Here is a 21540-nt window from a genome sequence, read left to right as displayed (position 1 = left end):
CTTTCGTTAGCCAGTTCACTATAAACTTGAATAGTTACAAAGATTTAAGTACTAAACAATAAACAAATTTTATCGACAACAAAGTAGAGTAGTAGCTTAAGCGTTGGTTGTTGAAGCAACGTTTCGATGTCGTAGAGAGCTTCTCGGAACCGCGCATGAGTACGAAAGTCATAGCAATTGATGTCTTAAAGCTGCTTTTATAGGTTTATCCAGGCGCCTGGACCACCCCGGACGCTTTTGAAGGCTATCTGATCCTACTTTGACACTGAGTTATCCAACTCCTAAGCCTGGACCACTCCCGGACATCTAAATTGCTGACGTGGCTGCACTTCAGTGAAGTTCTATCCAAGTTGCCCCTATCCTTTCCCGAGCGCTTGGACCACTCCCGGGCTCCTGAATAATGACATAGGCCGGGCACTCGGACCTCTCGGCGTTCGGACCTCCGGGCGTCTAGATCCCTTCAGGATGTTTGGAATGTTGTAACTCAAATTTTGATTTCCTACATAGTTATCATAACAGACAATAGTATGAAATATAATAATATTTATGAGTTAGATCCTGTCTTACTAAGACTTTGATCTAGTCTTGGTCTCAACTTAGACTTCTAAAATAGATTTAAGTTGGACCAGCACCTATAGTCTCATTGGGACTCATCCTTACGGGATCTCTCCTCCAGTTGTTTACCTCAATTTATCACTTGACTCTGATCTCTTGATCCACCAGATTTTTCTGTCCCCATCTGGATTTCAGCTAGTTGTCAGGTCCCACACATCCAACTAAACTTCCTGCAAGATATCAACCTATCTGGTTTCCTACCAATTATCAGGTCCTCACCTAACTTGACTTCAATCTGGTGTGAGGCCCTATCAAGTCTTTCAATCTTGCACACTTGGTAATTCAATTAGAACACACAACATCTAACTTTAAACCATTTGTCATTCATCAAAACTCAAGTTTGACTATTAGTGTTGGCTGCACCAACAATCTCCTCCCTTTTAATATAATGACAGCCTGGGTTAAAGTTAGAAAATATACAAGAAAAATAACAACATGATTATGCCAAGAGCAAAATAGTAAGCATGATTTTTGTTCTCTTAGACATTGTTAATTTTGGGTTTTGATTTTGCTTATTGTTAATTTTGGGTTTTGATTTTGCTTATTGTTAATTTTGGGTTTTGATTTTTCTTCTCTAAACTCATTACCCTCCCCCTTTGACATTCAACAAAAAGTATGCATAGAAAAAATGAATAGCAACTTTAGTGTAGGTATTTTTTTTTTTTTTGAGATAATCTATTTGTTAGTAGAGGGATTCTTCAAAATTATAGATTAAACAATTTTATTTTGAAACATGTAATTTTTAAAAGTGAAGTGAGTGTTCAAAACTATTCCAAAAGATCCTCTCCTTAACTTGACATTTTTTGTTTTTGAAAATCTTTACTTTAAAAGTGAATCATATAAGAATTCATCCTTAGATAAATGTCCAACCGTTAGTTACTAGCAAGCTACTTAAAAGATAGTAGTATTTGTTGGAGATCATGGTCTGGCTAGAAGGGGGTTGAATAGACGTTTATCTCGAATAATTAACTTCCTACAAGGTTGGTTGCGTAGCGGAAATACAAACAATATAAAGGAAGTTAATCTAAAGACTACAAAGACAAGAAATCAAACCACACTACACGGTCGTTTACGTGGCTCGGTGATAAAGCTCCTACTCCACGGCGTGCCCGTAAGGTGGATGATTCCCCGACAAACTCTGGCTAAAGCTTACTCCTCGTTGAAGTAGAACCTCTCACAAAACTCTCTTCCTCTTTACAAGATGGAGACTTAGGTTTAGGAGGAAGAGAATAAGCTTAGAAGCTTGAGGGAAAAAACTTAGGAGTATTTAATAAAAATGAGCAATCTCCTTCATGCCCCAAGCTTCATATAAATAGAGAGGAAAGAGTTGATCACAAGATAACTCATTTCCTGCACCAGTTGGTCCATTCATCAGTCGATTAGTACGACCGTCGGACATAGCCAACGACACTCCACAGAATCCGTAATTCTGTTCAACGACTCTTTACCAGTGCATCTCCATTAGTTGACTGGTCTACAACCGTTAGGCACATAACTATTCTGTGCCTTCGTGATCATGGACCAGTCGACTGACATTCATATCAATTGACTGGTCCCTTATAATCACTCACACTCATTCTCTTCAGAGTTGCCCTTGAAACTCTCTTCCTCAGCCTTCGTCCCTCATATGCACTTGAGCTCGCAGCTCCTCTCCGTGCCATTCTTCACGTTGCCTTGAAGTTCGCTTCCCTCGGCCCACTCCTTTGCTTCTCGTCTGATTGTCCCTCGGATGCACCATCCTTCACCGATCTCAAGGACCCAAGCCATAGGCAAACTTAGGTTGATTGCACTCACAATCTCTCCTTTTTTTGTTGTGTGACAATATGTTTAAGTTAGGCATAAATAACAATTTGAAAATTACAAGCATAGTGTAAACATGAAGCATAAAACCAAGCTCCCCCTTAACTTATACTCACTTAATTTTCAAGTTTCTCATACAAATATAGAGAATTACAAAGTTCTAACTTTAAACCTTACCATTTCTCCCCCTTTGACATCAACAAAAAGATCACACTAAGTCGCAAGCACAATGTGGTATCAATTTTGACCTAAATTTGCCAAAAATCAATTTCTGAAAGAATTCAAAGTTGTTGGAAAAAACACCAACCGACCGCCCTCTGATGTAGTCGACTGGCACAAAGCCAATCCAAAAATTTGATTTCTAAAGGCAACTTCAGAAATGTATAAAAAAATTCCAGAAAATTATGAAATTTTGAAAACACATATCTTTTAAGTTCATCTAATAGGGAAAAATATATTTTTCATAAAATGTCAATGTATTTTTCAAGTTTTGACAAAAACTCAAAACCTTAAAATCATTCAATGTTTTATCAACATTGAACACTTATTTTGAATTCTTATGTTTTAAAAGGATAACCCCTCATTTTACAAAACATAGAATTGTTTTCAAAACATTTAAAATGCTCAATTATGATCTATGGGCAAGATGTCTATTAATTAAATATTTTCTTTTCCTATAGTTGGTCATTGATCACTAAAATTTGATACATCTTATAATTCATCAAGATGCCATAAGCATAGGTGAATTATGAGGATCATCTTATCATCTCACATCCATGTCTAGAAATATGTAAAGCAAGTCATGCTTATAGTGTGTTGTGAGATATAGTGAAGGCAATGGTCGTAGCTTTCCCCTTTTGTCTCAAATCAACCATTTATATAAGAATTTTGAATTAAGTCTTCTATGGCTGACTATCCCAAAATTCTATAACCCTCGAGGATTTACTTTGGCATCCAATAGAAGTTCTTTCTAATTGGATTAACCAAATATTCCTTGGGGATCTATTTTCTATCTACCTTCTTTATTTTTGATTGCCCTTAGCAATTAGACAATGGTAGGATTCCTCATTGTTGGATTCCTGGTATTCTAACCCTTTTTTGTTAAAGTTTGCTCTTTGGTTCCCTATAATCATATTTAAGGTATTGGCTCAAGAGCTTTACTAAGGTATTCTATCTTTTCCCTTAGTTCCTTATTTTCTTTTTCTAAACATGAAACATTTAAACTAGAAGAAGCATGCATACTAGAGGAATCATTTACCTTAGAGGACATGGATTTTAATTTTTCCTCTAGAATATTAATCTCATTTTTCAAGGATTTATTTTTCTTAGACTTAGATTCTTTATTTATTTTAATTAACAATAGTTTATATACGCAATGGGAATATAAGTTTCCATCGCTGCAGTACCTTCTTTTAACTAGATTTCTTTTCTTCTTCATTTCCATGAAGTGAAATGAAATCTTACTATAGAGTTTGAATTTCCATCAGGATCAGTTTTTTCTTCTTGCTTCCAATCTTCAGTTAATCAGAGAACCCCCTGTTTGCCTTTTGTCTTCTTCTTTTCTTTTTCCTTCTTTCCTTCCTTCTTTTTCAAGAGGGGACCTTGATCCCTCATGTGCCCTTCTTCTGGTGAATTGTTATATATGGTCCTCCTTGTTTTACTCTTGCCCCTTGAACTTCTCCTAGCATGTAATTTGTTAGAATTAAAATTCTTAAATGCTTTTCTCATCCTCCTTACCATGTATGCCTCTTGATCACTATCTATTGAGACACTTGACTCCTCAGAATTAGAGGATGGTGGAGATAGTGACTTCTTCTTCTTCCCTTTCTCCTTGTTGGCTACAAGTGCTACTCCCCTTGATCTATGAGTTTCTCCATTTAAACCTTCAATTCGAGTCTCTTGAAACTCCATGGTTGAGAAGAACTTATCTAGAGTACACTACTCTAGATCCTTTGAAATGTAGAATGAGTCTACAATTGACATCCAAGTGGTGGTTCTTGGGAAAGCCTTGATGGCTTTCATCATCACATCTCGGTTGGAGAGTTTCCCACCTACACTTATTAATCTATTTAAAATTTCCTTAATTTTAGAATGAAGTATGGATACATTTTCTCCTTTTTCAAGTTTGACATTGTTGAGTTGAGTTCGGAGAAGGTCTCTTCTTGCCAATTTTGCTTCCGATGTCCCTTCATGAAACTCTACTAGCTTTTCCCACAAGTCACTCGTGAGTTTCAAACTACAAGTTATTTTAAAGCACATTGTAAACTTATATTTTCTGAGTTTGCTCTTCTTCCCTCGTTCTGAATGGTTGAACATTTTGATTGTTTTATTAATTATGCAGAATAAATATTTTCATCTCTGAAAATATTTTTTCTATTACACAAAATCTTTCATTTAATAAATACTTCTATTTTCTTACGAAATCAAAGTTCCTTCATAATGGGTGAATAATTCACGATAGTTAATCCACATTTTCTATTTATATCTTTTTGCTATTAATCATGCCTTTTACTTCCTCTCTTTAGCATTCTTCTTGATCTTAAAAACTCATCTGCACCGGCGTAGTTGAGGTAGAAAGTGGATAAAAATTTATCACTTGAAGTTGAGGGATGATGTTGGGCGTTACACTTGGCAGACGAAAGAGTTCGTATCTTTCGCTGCTGCAAACGCATGATTCCTGCAAACTCCAGGGAGACGAAAGGGCGTCCTTACTCCTTCGTCTTCCTAAGCCTTCTTATAAGATGTAGAGACTTAGGTTTAGGAGGAAGAGAATAGGCTTGGAAGCTTGAGGGCAAACACTTAGGAGTATTCAATAAGAATCAGTAACCTCCTTCATACCCCAACTTTCCTATAAATAGAGAGGAAAGAGTTGATCACAAGACAACTTATTTCTTGTACCCATTCATCAGTCGACTAGTGTCCGTTGGACACAGCTAACGACACTCCACAGAATCCACGATTCTATTCATCAGTCGACTAGTCTTCACAACCGTTGGACACAAAACCATTCTATGCCTTCGTGATCCTAGACCAATTAACTAACATACACATCAGTCGACTGGTCCTTTACAATCACTTACACTCATCCTATCTGGAGTTGCCCTTAAAACCCTCTTCCTAAGCCTTCGTCCCTCAGATGCACTTGAGCCCGCGGCTCCTCTCCGTGTCATCCTTTACGTTGCCTTGAAGTTTGCTTCCCTCGGCCCACTCCTTTGCTCCTTGTCCATCGGTCCCTCGGATGTATCATCCTTCACCGATCTTAAGGACCTGAGCCATAGGATGAGTCTTACCAAAGCTTAGCCGCATCAAGTTTTTCATGTGTGGTTTACCACATCTAGCACGACTCAAATACACATATTAAACACATATAAAACCTAACTTAAACTCTTTGACACACACATAAAGACCATGATCATACCTGATCAAACTTAGGTTGATTGCATCCACAGTGTTCAATCAAGTTAAGTAAAATTATCCAGGTAGTTGGTTACTATGAGGGATTACTGAACTTGATCAATTTAAAGTGATATTTTTCGCTCACACTTATGTTGATGCACTGATATAAGCATATGAAGTCTAGGCAATATTCTAACCATCTCACACCAGTATTTTCAATACACAATGAAAGTAATCCTAATGTGCTTCTGAGATACTGGCTACTTAGAACTATAGGTTCATGCTTTATAGGGGGAAATCTAGGCTAAGTCCATAAGAAACTTAAGTTTGAAAACATAACTTAATAAAAATAGGCTTTGACAATCACAAGTTTTGAAAAACATAAGTTTTGAAAAATATAGTTTTTTTTTAAAACATAAGTTTTGAACAATGATATTGATAAAAATAGAACAAGTCCTAGTTTATAGTGCATATTCCTAATTGTCTTGGTAATTACTGAATTCATATTTTGAGAGTGGTTTAGTAAAGATGTCAGCCAAATTTGATTTGGACTCAATATAGTTAAGCTCAATGTCCCTAACAAAATGGTGTTTAATTTCAATATATTTTGTTCTTGAATGATGCACTGAATTTTTGGTTAAGTTAATTGAGCTAATATTATCAATCAAGATTTTTACATTTTTATATTCCAAGTTAAATTCTTTTAGTGTGTGCATCATCTATAATAATTGTGCTACACATTCATCTATTGCTATATATTCTACCTCAGTGGTAGATAAAGAAACACAATGTTGTTTTCTACTCAACCAACTGACAAGTGATGGTCCAAGAAGTTGGGTGTTTTATGTGATCATAAAGTACCTCTAAAACTTTAAGGAAAGTTCTACAAAATCGCAGTTAGACTTGCTATGTTATATAGAGTTGAACGTTGGACTATGACTCGAACACATGAGCAGAAAATGAGAGTTGCAGAGATGAGGATGTTAAGGTGGATGTGTGGATATATGAGGATGGACAGAATAAGAAATAAGAGCATTAGAGAGAAAATCGAAGTTGCATCTATTGAGGGAAAACTAGACACGTTTAAGATGGTGTGAGTATGTACTTAGACAACCAATAAATGCTCCAGTTAGGTGATGTGAAACTATGACAAACATGCATATCAAATGAGGAAGAGAAAAATAAAAAAAGACTTGGTTAACAATAATAAAGCAAGATAAAATTTATTTAAGTATAGATGAAGATATAGTAGGAGATAGAGCTCAATGGCGTAAAATGATCCATATAGTCGACTCTACCTAGCAGGATGAGGCTTGGTTGTTGTTGTACTAAACATTTAAATACTTCAAAATATATAATATTAGGTATTTTATTATAATAAATTTCATAAGAGGTTTTATTATAATTTTTATTTATTGTTGTTCTGTTTTAGACATAGTATGTTGTGCTAACATATTCAGCCCAAAAGTACTTGGCTAGTTGATAGTCATTAAATATTGTCCTAGTGACTTCTTGAAGGGTTCTATTTTTCTTTCCATTATTTCATTTTGTTGAGATGTTTTAAGACAGGAATTTATAATGGTACTCATTTTCTAGGTAAAATTTATCAAACCTATGGTTTTTAAATTCTCCACCATTATCATTCCTAATTCTTTTGAATTTTAAATCTTTTTCATTTTCTGTTTGTTTACAAAAATTACTAAAGATTTCAAATGCTTCATCTTTGTTTCTTAAGAATTTTACCCAAATAAGTCTTGCATAATAATCAATTATTACTAAGCAATATAGACTTCCAATAATTGATTTTATTCCATTGAGTCAAATAAGTCTAAGTGTAATAGTTCAAGTATTGAGTTGGTTTGAGCTTCCTTAATTGGTTTGTGAGTTGATTTAAATTGTTTTCCTTATTGACAAGCATTATAGATTGCTAATTTTAAGTTAGGTAATTTTGGTAATCCTCTAAGTCATTCAATTTAGTGATATTTCTAAAGTGAGTGTGAGACAATCTTCTATTCCATATCTAGGTTTCCTCTTTTTGTATCAAGTGAAACTTAAGTGAGAAGCTAGCTTGGTTAATTGCATAGATATTGTTTTTGTCTAAATCCCTTAAGCTTTATTCTAGGGTTGTTTGTGTGCTTACTTAAATATTCACATGATAGGAACTTAGCCTTATGGCCAAAATCACACAATTGACTAATGCTAAGTAAATTGAACTTAAAATTTTCAATAAGTAATACTTTTCGAATAATGAAATTAGATTCGAGTTCAATATTACCTATTTTAATTATCTTAAGTTTGTCGTTGTTTCCTAAGGCAACCGTTCCTAAGCTTTTGAGTGTTAGTTTAGTGAATTTGGTGTGATTCCCAATCACGTGTCTGGAGCAACCACTGTCTAATATCCACTTAGTTTCCTTAAAAAAAGTAGGAAATTTTATTATTTAATCATTAACTAAGTGTTTTATGTTGGATCGAGATGCACATAAGAGGGGGGTGAATCATGTGGTTTTGAAAAACTTTTTCTTTTTCATTTTATAAAATCAAGTACGCAGTGGAAAATCTGTTTGGACTCGTAGAAGCTCATATAGAAGTTGATAATGAAGCTTTAGGCAAAACATCTTTTTATTGAGCATGGAAGGTGCCTTCCAAAGCCTTGAATTTTTATCCCGAGCCTTCCATGGCCTTGTGAGAAATCTGATCCTGAGCCACTCGCTCCTTATATGTGACAAGGTCTGAATTTTATCCTGGGAAGGCGCCTTCCACAGCACCGAAGGTGCCTTCCATAACCTTGAATTTTATCCCGAGCCTTCTATAGCCTTGTGAGAAATCTGATCCTAAGCCACCTGCTCCTTATCTGCGACGAGGTCTAAATTTTATCCTGCAAAAGACGTCTTCCACAAATGCTTGAAGGCACCTCAGACACTGTTCACCCGAGGCCTTTTGTGCTCATATTACCCTACAAAAAGTGTTAGTCCAATAATCAAGACAAACATTAGCACAATAATAATAATGAATAGTAATTAAACTCTGTCTCCCCGAGTCCAGGATCTAGTCAGGGTCTCAATTTAATTTTCGAAATGGACCTAAATTGGATCAACACCTGATGTCCTTTCGAACGGAGACGCGTTCTCACTTAGTCACTCTCTTCTTACCTCTACCTACCAGGTTTAGAGTTACCTTCCGGAATCAAACATCCGAACTTCGAGAATCAAACATCCCGACTTACCGGAATCGCACATCCCGACTACTGGAATCGCACATCCGGTCTTCTCAATCGGGAATCGTACATCCCGACCCGTGCCAGAATCTCATATTTGGACTTCAACCTGTTAGGAATCGAACATCCTGAATTGTTGGAATCACACATCTAGTCTTCAACCAATCAGGAATCAAATATCCTGACTAGGGCACACTCGGTAACAAGGTTAGATCTCAACACATCTAACTTTAACTTATTTGTTATTCATCAAAACTCAGGTTTGACCATCGGTGCTGATTGCACTAACATTTTAATTAAGTTTTAATTGTTTAAATTAATTAAGTTTTAAGTTGTTTAAATTAATTAAGTTTTAATTGTTTAAATTAAGTAAGTTCAAATTAATTAAGTTTTAAGTTGTTTAAATTAATTAAGTTTTAAGTTTAAATTAATTAAGTTTACACTTTAGTTAATTTATTCATCTCACCTGGTCTAAATTTTCAACTAAGGTACTCCTATAGTTTTCTGAAATATTTAGTTAATTTACCTTGATTTTGTAGATTATTTGATCTTGTGTTAGATTCAGATTTATTTGTTAGTAAGTTAAATATACATCTTGTTGTGAGAAGCAAGGGTAGATAGGTCTTTTTATCTTTTGTTAATAAGTTGATTCTTAGGGTTGTATGGCTATATAAATATATGTAATTCGACTGGAAATATATGAATCTTTAAACTCTCTTTATTACAACATGGTATCAGAGTAAGGTTCCGAACCCTAACCCTAGTGCCGCCGCACCTTCTTTCTCTTGACGCCGCCTCATCTTCTTTCTCTCGAGTTCTTTATTTCTCCCCGTCGAACACCACCTCCCCTAGCTCCATTTCTTCTGCTCCCGACCCGACGCTCCTCCTGCTCGCGACTTCTTCCAGCGGCGACGCTCCTTCTCCTGCTCGCGACTTCTTCCAGCGACGACGCTCCTTCTCCTGCTCGCGACTTCTTCCAGCGGCGTCTCTTCTGCTGCTCGCGACTTCTTCCAGCGGCGTCTAGGGCACGGCGGCATTCCCTCGCCCCTTCTGCTGCTCGCGATTTCTTCCAGCGGCGTCTAGGGCACAGCGGTGTTTTCCTTCCTTCTTCATCACGCGACGCCGTGATTCCTTCACCGCTAGTTATTCCACCTCCCTCGCTGATCTCTGCTTCCTTCCCCGACGCCGCCACCTTATTTCCTGTGCAGTGCCGGCGGCAGTTCCTCTTCTGATCTCCTTGTGTGGCGCAGGCGGCTATCTCTCAACGCTGTGATTTCTCTAGCACCTGTTTTGTCGTGATTTCTCTAGCATTTTTTTTGTGTGATTGTAATGGTGGATAACGCTAGTGAAACCTCGGGGATTTCTGCGAATCCTATGGCGTCTTCAGGACAAGTACAACCATTTTTCACAATGGCAGGCACGGGAGGGTCCGGTCTTCAGATAGTATCAGAAAAATTGTCCGAGACAAATTATGCATCTTGGGCAGTTGCTATTGAACTTTATGTCGAAGGCCATGATAAACTTGATATTCTTCACGGCTCTAAAGTGAAATCAGATGAAAAGCATCCTAGCTTTCGCACTTGGCGGCGTGACAATATTCAATTAATGACTTGGATACTTAACTCTGTTAGTTCTGGCATCAAACAAGTCATTCTTCATAACAAAACAGCGTATGACATGTGGAAGATACTGGAGCAGATGTATGGACGTCGACATGATATGCTGCGTACTTATCAACTCAGCAGTCAAATTTTCAAACTTGAACAAGGTTCTATGTCAGTCATCAATTATTTTGCTACTCTGAAGGGGTTGTGGGATGAGTTTGACTACTACCGGATGGAAAATTGGAGTTCCACTGATGATCATCAGAGATATTTAAAGCTTCTGGAAAAAAACAGAATTATTAAATTTTTGAATGGACTTAATGCAGAGTTTGAAAATTTAAAAGGGCAAATCCTTGGTCTTGATCCTACTCCCTCTCTAGAACAAGTTTACTACAAAATTCTAAGTGAAGAAGGTAGAAGAAGGACGATGAACAACAAGGGGATTTCCACTATAAGCCCTCCGATTGGGGAGACCTGTCTTTATTGGTTCTGCAAACAAGTTCCACCGGGAACTAAAGGACGAGAAGACAAGTTTTGTCGGCACTGCAAGAGAACTAATCATGATTCAGATTTCTGTTGGGAAAAATATCCAGAAAAGAAACCTGAAAAATTTAAACATAATGCTAAGAAGGCTCCTAATAGTGGTAATATTGCTATCCAAAAGTTAGAAAATGAAGAGACTATTGGTTCCTCTGTGCCTTCTACCACTGGATTGTCTTCTACTGATATTGTTAACCTCCAACATCTTCTCTCTCGGCTTCAGGCTTCATCTTCTGTCTCTACTCCAGTTCAAGCGCACACAGGTATTCGTGGCTTGGGATTAAGTGTTACTGGTCCCAGCTTTTACAGCCCCTAGGTCATTGATTCAGGAGCTACAGATCACATGACAAATGCTGCTAACTCCTTTATTTCTTACTCTTTATCCTCTGGGCAGGAGAAAGTGATCATTGCAGATGGAACCAAAGCCACTGTTGCTGGCAAAGGTTCCATAAAACTTACAGATCATTTTTTCCTATCCTCTGCACTTCACGTTCCTTCCGTTTCTATTAATTTACTTTCTGTTAGTAGCATTACTAAACAACTACACTGCTCCGTAACCTTTTTCCCTGATCATTGTGTCTTCCAGGATCTCGAGACCAAGCAGACGATTGGGACTGGCCGTGAAGTAGGGGGTCTTTATTATTATCAGCTTGAAACAACATCTGCTCTGAAATCTGCAGCCAAGTGTTTGGAAAATAAGCATCAAGAAATTCTTTCATGGCATTCTCGGTTGGGACATTTGTCGTTTCAGTCTTTGAAAATTTTATTTCCTAGTCTCTTCTTTTCTGTTTCTCTTCAGTCATTTCAATGTGAAATCTGTCAGTTATCCAAACATTGTAGAACCCATTTTTCTGAGTCTATAAAGAAGAGTTTGTCTCCATTTGATCTTGTTCATTCGGATGTGTGGGGGCCCTCTCCTGTGACTTCTTTGGATGGCTATCGATATTTTCTTTCTTTTATTGATGACTGCACCCACTGTACATAGCTTTATTTGATGAAAACCAGGGAAGAAGTTCCTCGTCTCATTCAAAATTTTTGTAGAATGGTTGAAACCCAATTTAGCTCAAAGGTGAAGATTCTTCGTTCTGACAATGCCCGTGAGTACTTTGCACAGTCTCTAAATACTTTTCTTGAGGATTCTGGAATTCTTCATATCTTGAATTGTCGGAATCACACATCTAGTCTTCAACCAATCAGGAATCAAACATCCTGACTAGGGCACACTCGGTAACAAGATTAGATCTCAACACATCTAACTTTAACTTATTTGTTATTTATCAAAACTCAGTTTTGACCATCGGTGCTGACTGCACTAACATTTTAATTAAGTTTTAATTGTTTAAATTAATTAAGTTTTAAGTTGTTTAAATTAATTAAGTTTTAATTGTTTAAATTAAGTAAGTTCAAATTAATTAAGTTTTAAGTTGTTTAAATTAATTAAGTTTTAAGTTTAAATTAATTAAGTTTACACTTTAGTTAATTTATTCATTTCACCTGGTCTAAATTTTCAACTAAAGTACTCCTATAGTTTTCTGAAATATTTAGTTAATTTACCTTGATTTTGTAGATTATTTGATCTTGTGTTAGATTCAGATTTATTTGTTAGTAAGTTAAATATACATCTTGTTGTGAGAAGCAAGGGTAGATAGGTCTTTTTATCTTTTGTTAATAAGTTGATTCTTAGGGTTGTATGGCTATATAAATATATGTAATTCGACTGGAAATATATGAATCTTTAAACTCTCTTTATTACAACATGGTATCAGAGTAAGGTTCCGAACCCTAACCCTAGTGCCGCCGCACCTTCTTTCTCTTGACGCCGCCTCATCTTCTTTCTCTCGAGTTCTTTATTTCTCCCCGTCGAACACCACCTCCCCTAGCTCCATTTCTTCTGCTCCCGACCCGACGCTCCTCCTGCTCGCGACTTCTTCCAGCGGCGACGCTCCTTCTCCTGCTCGCGACTTCTTCCAGCGGCGTCTCTTCTGCTGCTCGCGACTTCTTCCAGCGGCGTCTAGGGCACGGCGGCATTCCCTCGCCCCTTCTGCTGCTCGCGATTTCTTCCAGCGGCGTCTAGGGCACAGCGGTGTTTTCCTTCCTTCTTCATCACGCGACGCCGTGATTCCTTCACCGCTAGTTATTCCACCTCCCTCGCTGATCTCTGCTTCCTTCCCCGACGCCGCCACCTTATTTCCTGTGCAGTGCCGGCGGCAGTTCCTCTTCTGATCTCCTTGTGTGGCGCAGGCGGCTATCTCTCAACGCTGTGATTTCTCTAGCACCTGTTTTGTCGTGATTTCTCTAGCATTTTTTTTGTGTGATTGTAATGGTGGATAACGCTAGTGAAACCTCGGGGATTTCTGCGAATCCTATGGCGTCTTCAGGACAGGTACAACCATTTTTCACAATGGCAGGCACGGGAGGGTCCGGTCTTCAGATAGTATCAGAAAAATTGTCCGAGACAAATTATGCATCTTGGGCAGTTGCTATTGAACTTTATGTCGAAGGCCATGATAAACTTGATATTCTTCATGGCTCTAAAGTGAAACCAGATGAAAAGGATCCTAGCTTTCGCACTTGGCGGCGTGACAATATTCAATTAATGACTTGGATACTTAACTCTGTTAGTTCTGGCATCAAACAAGTCATTCTTCATAACAAAACAGCGTATGACATGTGGAAGACACTAGAGCAGATGTATGGACGTCGACATGATATGCTGCGTACTTATCAACTCAGTAGTCAAATTTTCAAACTTGAACAAGGTTCTATGTCAGTCACCAATTATTTTGCTACTCTGAAGGGGCTGTGGGATGAGTTTGACTACTACCGGATGGAAAATTGAAGTTCCACTGATGATCATCAGAGATATTTAAAGCTTCTGGAAAAAGACAGAATTATTAAATTTTTGGATGGACTTAATGCAGAGTTTGAAAATTTAAAAGGGCAAATCCTTGGTCTTGATCCTACTCCCTCTCTAGAACAAGTTTACTACAAAATTCTAAGTGAAGAAGGTAGAAGAAGGACGATGAACAACAAGGGGATTTCCACTATAAGCCCTCCGATTGGGGAGACCTCTGTCTTTATTGGTTCTGCAAACAAGTTCCGACCTGGGGAACTAAAGGACGAGAAGACAGGTTTTGTCGGCACTGCAAGAGAACTAATCATGATTCAGATTTCTGTTGGGAAAAATATCCAGAAAAGAAACCTGAAAAATTTAAACATAAGAAGGCTCCTAATAGTGGTAATATTGCTATCCAAAAGTTAGAAAATGAAGAGATTATTGGTTCCTCTGTGCCTTCTACCACTGGATTGTCTTCTACTGATATTGTTAACCTCCAGCATCTTCTCTCTCGGCTTCAAACTTCATCTTCTGTCTCTACTCCAATTCAAGCGCACACAGGTATTCGTAGCTTGGGATTAAATGTTACTGGTCCTAGCTTTTACAGCCCCTGGGTCATTGATTCAGGAGCTACAGATCATATGACAAATGCTGCTAACTCCTTTATTTCTTACTCTTTATCCTCTGGGCAGGAGAAAGTGATCATTGCAGATGGAACCAAAGCCACTGTTGCTGGCAAAGGTTCCATAAAACTTACAGATCATTTTTTCCTATCCTCTGCACTTCACGTTCCTTCCGTTTCTATTAATTTACTTTCTGTTAGTAGCATTACTAAACAACTACACTGCTCCGTAACCTTTTTCCCTGATCATTGTGTCTTCCAGGATCTCGAGACCAAGCAGACGATTGGGACTGGCCGTGAAGTAGGGGGTCTTTATTATTATCAGCTTGAAACAACATCTGCTCTGAAATCTGCAGCCAAGTGTTTGGAAAATAAGCATCAAGAAATTCTTTTATGGCATTCTCGGTTGGGACATTTGTCTTTTCAGTCTTTGAAAATTTTATTTCCTAGTCTCTTCTTTTCTGTTTCTCTTCAGTCATTTCAATGTGAAATCTGTCAGTTATCCAAACATTGTAGAACCCATTTTTCTGAGTCTATAAAGAAGAGTTTGTCTCCATTTGATCTTGTTCATTCGGATGTGTGGGGGCCCTCTCCTGTGACTTCTTTGGATGGCTATCGATATTTTCTTTCTTTTATTGATGACTGCACCCACTGTACATAGCTTTATTTGATGAAAACCAGGGAAGAAGTTCCTCGTCTCATTCAAAATTTTTGTAGAATGGTTGAAACCCAATTTAGCTCAAAGGTGAAGATTCTTCGTTCTGACAATGCCCGTGAGTACTTTGCACAGTCTCTAAATACTTTTCTTGAGGATTCAGGAATTCTTCATGAGTCATCCTGTCCCTACACACCACAACAAAATGGAGTGGCCAAAAGAAAGAATCGTCATATCCTTGAAACAGCCCATGCCCTATTATTTCAACGTCACTTACCCAAATATTTCTGGGCTGATGCTGTCCTTGCAGCTGCTTATCTCATCAATCGATTGTCATCTAAAGGTCTCGGGAACCGGTGTCCTCTCACTATTCTTCATCCTGGCGTAGAGTTGTTCTCTCTTACACCTCGGGTTTTTGGTTCTCTTTGTTTTATTCATGTTCTTGGTCCCAAGTCCTCTAAACTTGATCCTCGTTCTATACGAGGAGTTTTTATAGGATATTCCACTTGCCAGAAAGGCTACAAGTGCTTTGATCCTATTACTAGGACAAGATATATCTTGAAGGATGTTACCTTTTTTGAGTCCGAGTCCTATTATTCTCCTCAGTCTCGTCCTCAGGGGGAGAATACTACATCTTCCTTTGTACCTCAAGTGGTTCCTCATGTGGTTCCTTCTCCTATTTCACTGTATGTCATGGAAAATGAAAAAGATGCTCCATCACTAGTCTTCACCAGATATTATTACTTACAAACGACGACGACACAAGCAAGGACCTACTATTGATCGGCTAGTTGAATCGGATGCTCCGGCTCCTGATCCTGTGAAGCAGTTATCCTCATCAGTTGAGCCAACTGCACCTCGAAATATGAATGAGCTGAACCTTCCTGTTGCTGTTAGGAAGGGTGTCAGGTCATGTACTCAACATCCTATCTCCAACCACGTTTCATATTCTCGTTTGTCTCCTTCATATCATGTATTTGTTTCACAGTTATCAAATCACGCTATACCTTCTTCCTATTATGAAGCTGTAAGGGATTCAAGGTGGCAGGAAGCAATGAATGAAGAAATGGAGGCTCTCAACAGAAATGGTACTTGGGAATTAGTTGATCCCCAAAAGGGGAAGAACTTGGTTGGTTCTAAATGGGTCTATGCTATCAAGTATAACTCAGAGGGTGAAGTGATCAGATATAAAGCCAGACTTGTTGCCAAGGGATTCACCCAAACATATGGGGTGGATTACTTGGAAACTTTCGCACCAGTTGCAAAGCTGAACTCGGTCAGGGTAATTCTTTCTCTTGCTGCTCAATATGATTGGCCTCTGTTTCAGTTAGATGTTAAAAATACTTTCTTAAATGGTGACCTTTATGAAGAAGTATACATGTTACCACCTCCTGGAATTGAAACAAAAGGAAAGGTTTGCAAGCTAAGAAAAGCTTTGTATGGGCTTAAACAATCTCCCAGAGCATGGTTTGATAGGTTTTGCAAAGTCATGATATTGTTTGGCTTTAAACAAGGGAATGCTGATCATACACTCTTTATAAAAAAGAAAGAGGACAGAACTACCATTCTTTTGGTTTATGTTGATGATATGATAGTTACAGGTGATGATGAGGTAGAAATCCAGGCTCTTAAGTCTAAGTTAACATCAGAATTTGAAATTAAAGATCTTGGATCATTGAGGTACTTCTTGGGCATTGAAGTTGCTCGATCAAAAAAAGGAATCTATGTATGTCAGAGAAAATATGTGTTGGATTTACTCAAGGAGACAGGGAAGCTGGGTTCTCGGCCAGCGTCTACTCCTATAGAAGTAAATCATGATCTTACTAGTTCTAGTGGGGAGGATCTTACAAATCTGGAAAAGGGAACATATCAAAGGTTGGTTGGAAAATTACTCTATTTATCTATGACTAGGCCTGACATCACCTATGCTGTTAGTGTAGTAAGCCAGTACATGCATGCTCCTAAAAATATCCACATGAAGGCCGTTGACAGGATTTTAAGGTACTTGAAATCATGTCCTGGAAAAGGCTTGCTGTTTAAAGGAGGTGGTGATCTGAAGGTGGAATGCTATTCTGATGCAGACTGGGCTGGTTCTCGAGATGATAGAAGATCCACTTATGGCTATTGCACTTTTTTGGGAGGAAACTTGGTAACGTGGAGGAGTAAGAAACAAAATGTTTGTGCACGGTCCAGTGCTGAAGCAGAATATCGAGCCATGACACATGGTCTTGCAGAGATGTTGTGGTTGAGTTTTCTGTTGACAGACATGGGATTAAAGGCTGAATTACCTCTCAGGCTGTATTGTGATAACAAGGCAGCAATCAATATTGCAAATAATTCGGTACAACATAACCGGACTAAACACATTGAGATTGATCGTCACTTTATTCGGGAGAGACTTGATTCTGGAGAGCTATGTCTGCCTTATGTTAAGTCTGAGGACCAACTTGCTGATATGTTTACAAAAGTTATACCCCAAGCTGTGTTCAACTCTTCTCTTAGCAAGTTGAACATGTTTGATATATATGTTCAACTTGAGGGGGAGTGTTGTGAGAAGCAAGGGTAGATAGGTCTTTTTATCTTTTGTTAATAAGTTGATTCTTAGGGTTGTATGGCTATATAAACATATGTAATTCGACTGGAAATATATGAATCTTTAAACTCTCTTTATTACAACACATCTCAAAAATTGGCTTTCAGGCTGGCGAGGCACAGGGGGCTTCTTGGATATCAGAGCAACGATCACTTCTAGATAAAGTTTTTTTAAGAAATTGGACATTTAACTTTCTTATTGAAAAGTCTTGATTTAACTAGTCTAGGATGTGACTAGTCGACGAGGTAGCTTCAGTTAGTTCCACTTAACTAAATAGACCAAGAAGAGTACGTCTTACCCTATTTGACATTCTAGTTCAAGCTTCCCTACCGTACTATCATTTCACCCCACACTGGTACTATGTTGGATAAGAATCATAATATTTTATTCCTATCTAGCCCTACTTACCCAAGTGGGTAGGTTACATTCTTGAGGGTCCAACTAATTTGGAACCTCTCCTAAATCATATATTCTATGTTTTGAGTTTATATAGTAAATTTCATTTTTAGGTATATAAAAATGATATTGTCCTACTTGCTTTGTTATATAAGTTTTCGGAACTCATACTTTGATTTGTTTCTTATGTTGGTTAACTAGTGAAATAAAAGTTTTACTTGTTGAATTGGATTTATATCCGAGTCTGAACTTGTTATATATAGCTATTTGGGATCCAAGTATTAAGTCTAAATTTTTAGATCTTGTTGTGAATTTTTTTTTTGCAGTCTTTTAAAATTATTAACTTCACATGTCAACACAAAGTTCTCTTCCTCAAATTTTGCAACTTGAGTTGAGTCTTCATTTTGAACTTGTTTAGTTGAGGAGTTTAGGTTAAGTTGTTCCTTAATGTCTTGATTTACCTTAAGGAGTAATTTAACTAGTTTTTCATATTTAGTCAACTTTCTATTTAATCACAAAATTAATTTAAAGAACTTTGCATTTAAAATAGATGTTATCTCTTTGGAACCTTTGAAAACGAGTATGGACTCATGGCTTGATTCGAATTCGGACTCATCTTCTTGATCTAAGTTGCTTTATGACTCAGGTCCAGCTATCATTAGTGTGAGGTAGTTAGCTTGCTTTCGATCTTCTGCATCTGACTCTTTTGAGGAAGATTCATCACAGGTGGATTGTAATGCCTTCTTCTTCTTTGTCTTCTTGGATTTATCTTCCTTTCAGTTTGGACACTCATGGTTGAAATGTCTTTTCTTGTTGCATCTGAAGCAAGTAATATTTTCCTTTGCATCATTGGATGTGGATTTGATCACCTTTTATAAATCTTTCTTTGTAAAGTTCTTTCTTCTAATGAACATCTTTTTTACCATGTTCACTAGTTGCTCTTCTTCATCTGATTCTAAGTCAGATTCATCTTCTGACTCGGCCTTAGTTCAGGTTCTTGTTTTCACCTCTACAAGAAAAGCTATACTCTTCTTGACTTGTTTTGGGTTAGCCTGTTCATGAAGTTCTAACTCACAAAATAGTTCATCTAATTTCAATTTAGACAAATTTCTTGAAACTTTATAGGCATCTACTATAGATGCCCACAATGCATTTTGAGGAAATGAATTTAGGGCATACCTGATTATGTTCTTATTTTTCAATTGGTGGTCGATAAGATGCAGTTCGTTCAGGATATCCTTGATCCTTGCATGAAGTTGGCTCGTCGTTTTTGCGTCATGCATTTTTATGTTAAACTATTCAATAACAAGTCATGTTTTGCTACCTTAGCATCACCTGTGCCTTCGTGTAGCTCGATCAACTTATCCCATAGTCCCTTTGCGTTTTCAAATAGTTCAACCCGATTGAGTTCCTCTTTAGTCAGTCCACATTAAAGAGTGTTCAGCGCCTTTGAATCAACTTGGGCCTTCTTCTTCATTTCTGGGTTCCACTTCTCCACGTCAAGAGGTTCTTTTGTTACATCATCTATTGGCTCCGTGTATCCTTGTCGAAGGGTAAATCACTAGTTGATGTTCTTTAGGTACACCTCCATTCTCTTTTCTAGTGAGGGAAGTTGTTTCCGCTAAAGAGTGGAGAGTGAGCGATACTATAACCATCACTTTGTACCATGAATTTTGCAAAATGAATGAATAAAGAAACAAAAGTCTCAAGACTAGGTCTTGGATTAGTAGTGCTAAAGAGAAAGAATAACAAATGTGAGAAAAAAAAACAGCTTGAGTGGTGTTGCATCAATTTTGAGCGACTTACAGAAAGATTGAAACAGAAAGCTTATCTGAAGAGGTGATTGCACCAATTCAGACTAAATCGAAAAGAATGTACGAAAAAAATCTACTCGAATGGTGGTTGCACCCATTCAGACTAAATCGAAAAGAATGTACGAAAAAAAATCTACTCGAATGGTGGTTGCACTAATTCAGAATGACCCCACTCTGATACCAATTGTAGGATCGAAAAGCGCTAGGGGGTGAATAGCGCGCGTTGATTTTTCACTTTTTCGAAAAACATAAGAGTAAGACAGCAGAAATAAAAAAAGAAACAATGCTAACACTTTTCTTTTACTTGATTCAAAACCTTCGACGACTTTTACTTCAAGGCCCGCACTCGCTGAATACTTTCGTTGGGCAATTCACTATAAGCTCGAATAGTTACAATGATTTAAGTACTAAACAATAAACACGACAACAAAGTAGAGCAAGTAGCTTGAGTGTTGGTTGTTGGAGCAGTGTTTCGGTGTCGTAGAGAGCTTCTCAGAACAGTGTGTGAGTATGAAAGTCAAGCTTTTGATGTCTTGAAGCTGCTGGTCAAAGCTGCTTTTATAGGTTCATCCAGGCGCCTAGACTACCTCGTGCGCCTCCACTAAAGCCTATCCGATCCTGCTTCGACACTGTGTTATACAACTTCTAGCACCTAGACCACTCCCGAGTGCTTGGATTGCTAACATGGCTGCACTTCCGTGAAGCTCTATCCAAGTCGCCTCTATCCTTTCCTAGGTGCCTGGACCACTCTCGGACACCTGAATATTGACATAGGCTAGTAAACCAGCGTCTGCCAACTCATCTGCTCGTGAATTTAGATTCGGATCATTCCGGACGCCTGGACCCACTCGGGCCACCCGGACCTCAGTCGCCTGGATTGTTGTTGTGGTGGTTGTTTTTGTTGCTGCGGTAGTTTACCTTTGTTCAACAATAATGGACACTAAGATTTTCAATGTCTTTTTTCTTTACAATAAGTACACTCATCACTAGAAACCTTCGAAGTCGACCTACTTTGATTATGCGGCATAGACCATTGTGGTGATGCAAAAACATATGGCATGGATGGTGCAATAGTCCTCTTATCAACTTGAGACTTAAGATGAATCTCCTCAGCTAGCAATTCATGTACTACCGAATCAACGGAAGGGAGAGGACTACGATGCAAAATTGTTCTACACAATCCTTCAAAGTCATCACGAAAAGCCATCAAGAATTTGACCAGACGTTGTTCTTCTCTACAAGTGGCATAAGCTAGGAATGCTTGCAATTCTGAGGATTCTGTGAGTGCTAATTGGTCCCATAGTTCTGACATGACTAAATAAAAATCTTGGATGCCCATATCTTGCTGCCGAAGTGCGCGGATATCTGCTTCCAATTGATATTGTTTGGCAAAGTTAGACTACGTGTATAATCTTGCCAGATGATCCCAAATGTTTATGGTTGTCTCGTACTTGG

General features: G+C 37.9%; 1 protein-coding gene across 2 annotated transcripts in view; it reads left to right on the top strand.

Annotated features, from left to right (window-relative positions):
* Positions 1 to 21540, top strand: part of LOC121975250 (transcription factor MYB3R-5-like) — a 31336-nt gene that overhangs the window by 4142 nt on the left and 5654 nt on the right. The window lies entirely within an intron of this gene.

Source organism: Zingiber officinale, chromosome 4B (assembly GCF_018446385.1).
Source record: "Zingiber officinale cultivar Zhangliang chromosome 4B, Zo_v1.1, whole genome shotgun sequence".
Taxonomy (NCBI): domain Eukaryota; kingdom Viridiplantae; phylum Streptophyta; class Magnoliopsida; order Zingiberales; family Zingiberaceae; genus Zingiber; species Zingiber officinale.
Note: the sequence above shows the minus strand (reverse complement) of the source record. Positions and strands in the feature narration are given on the sequence as shown.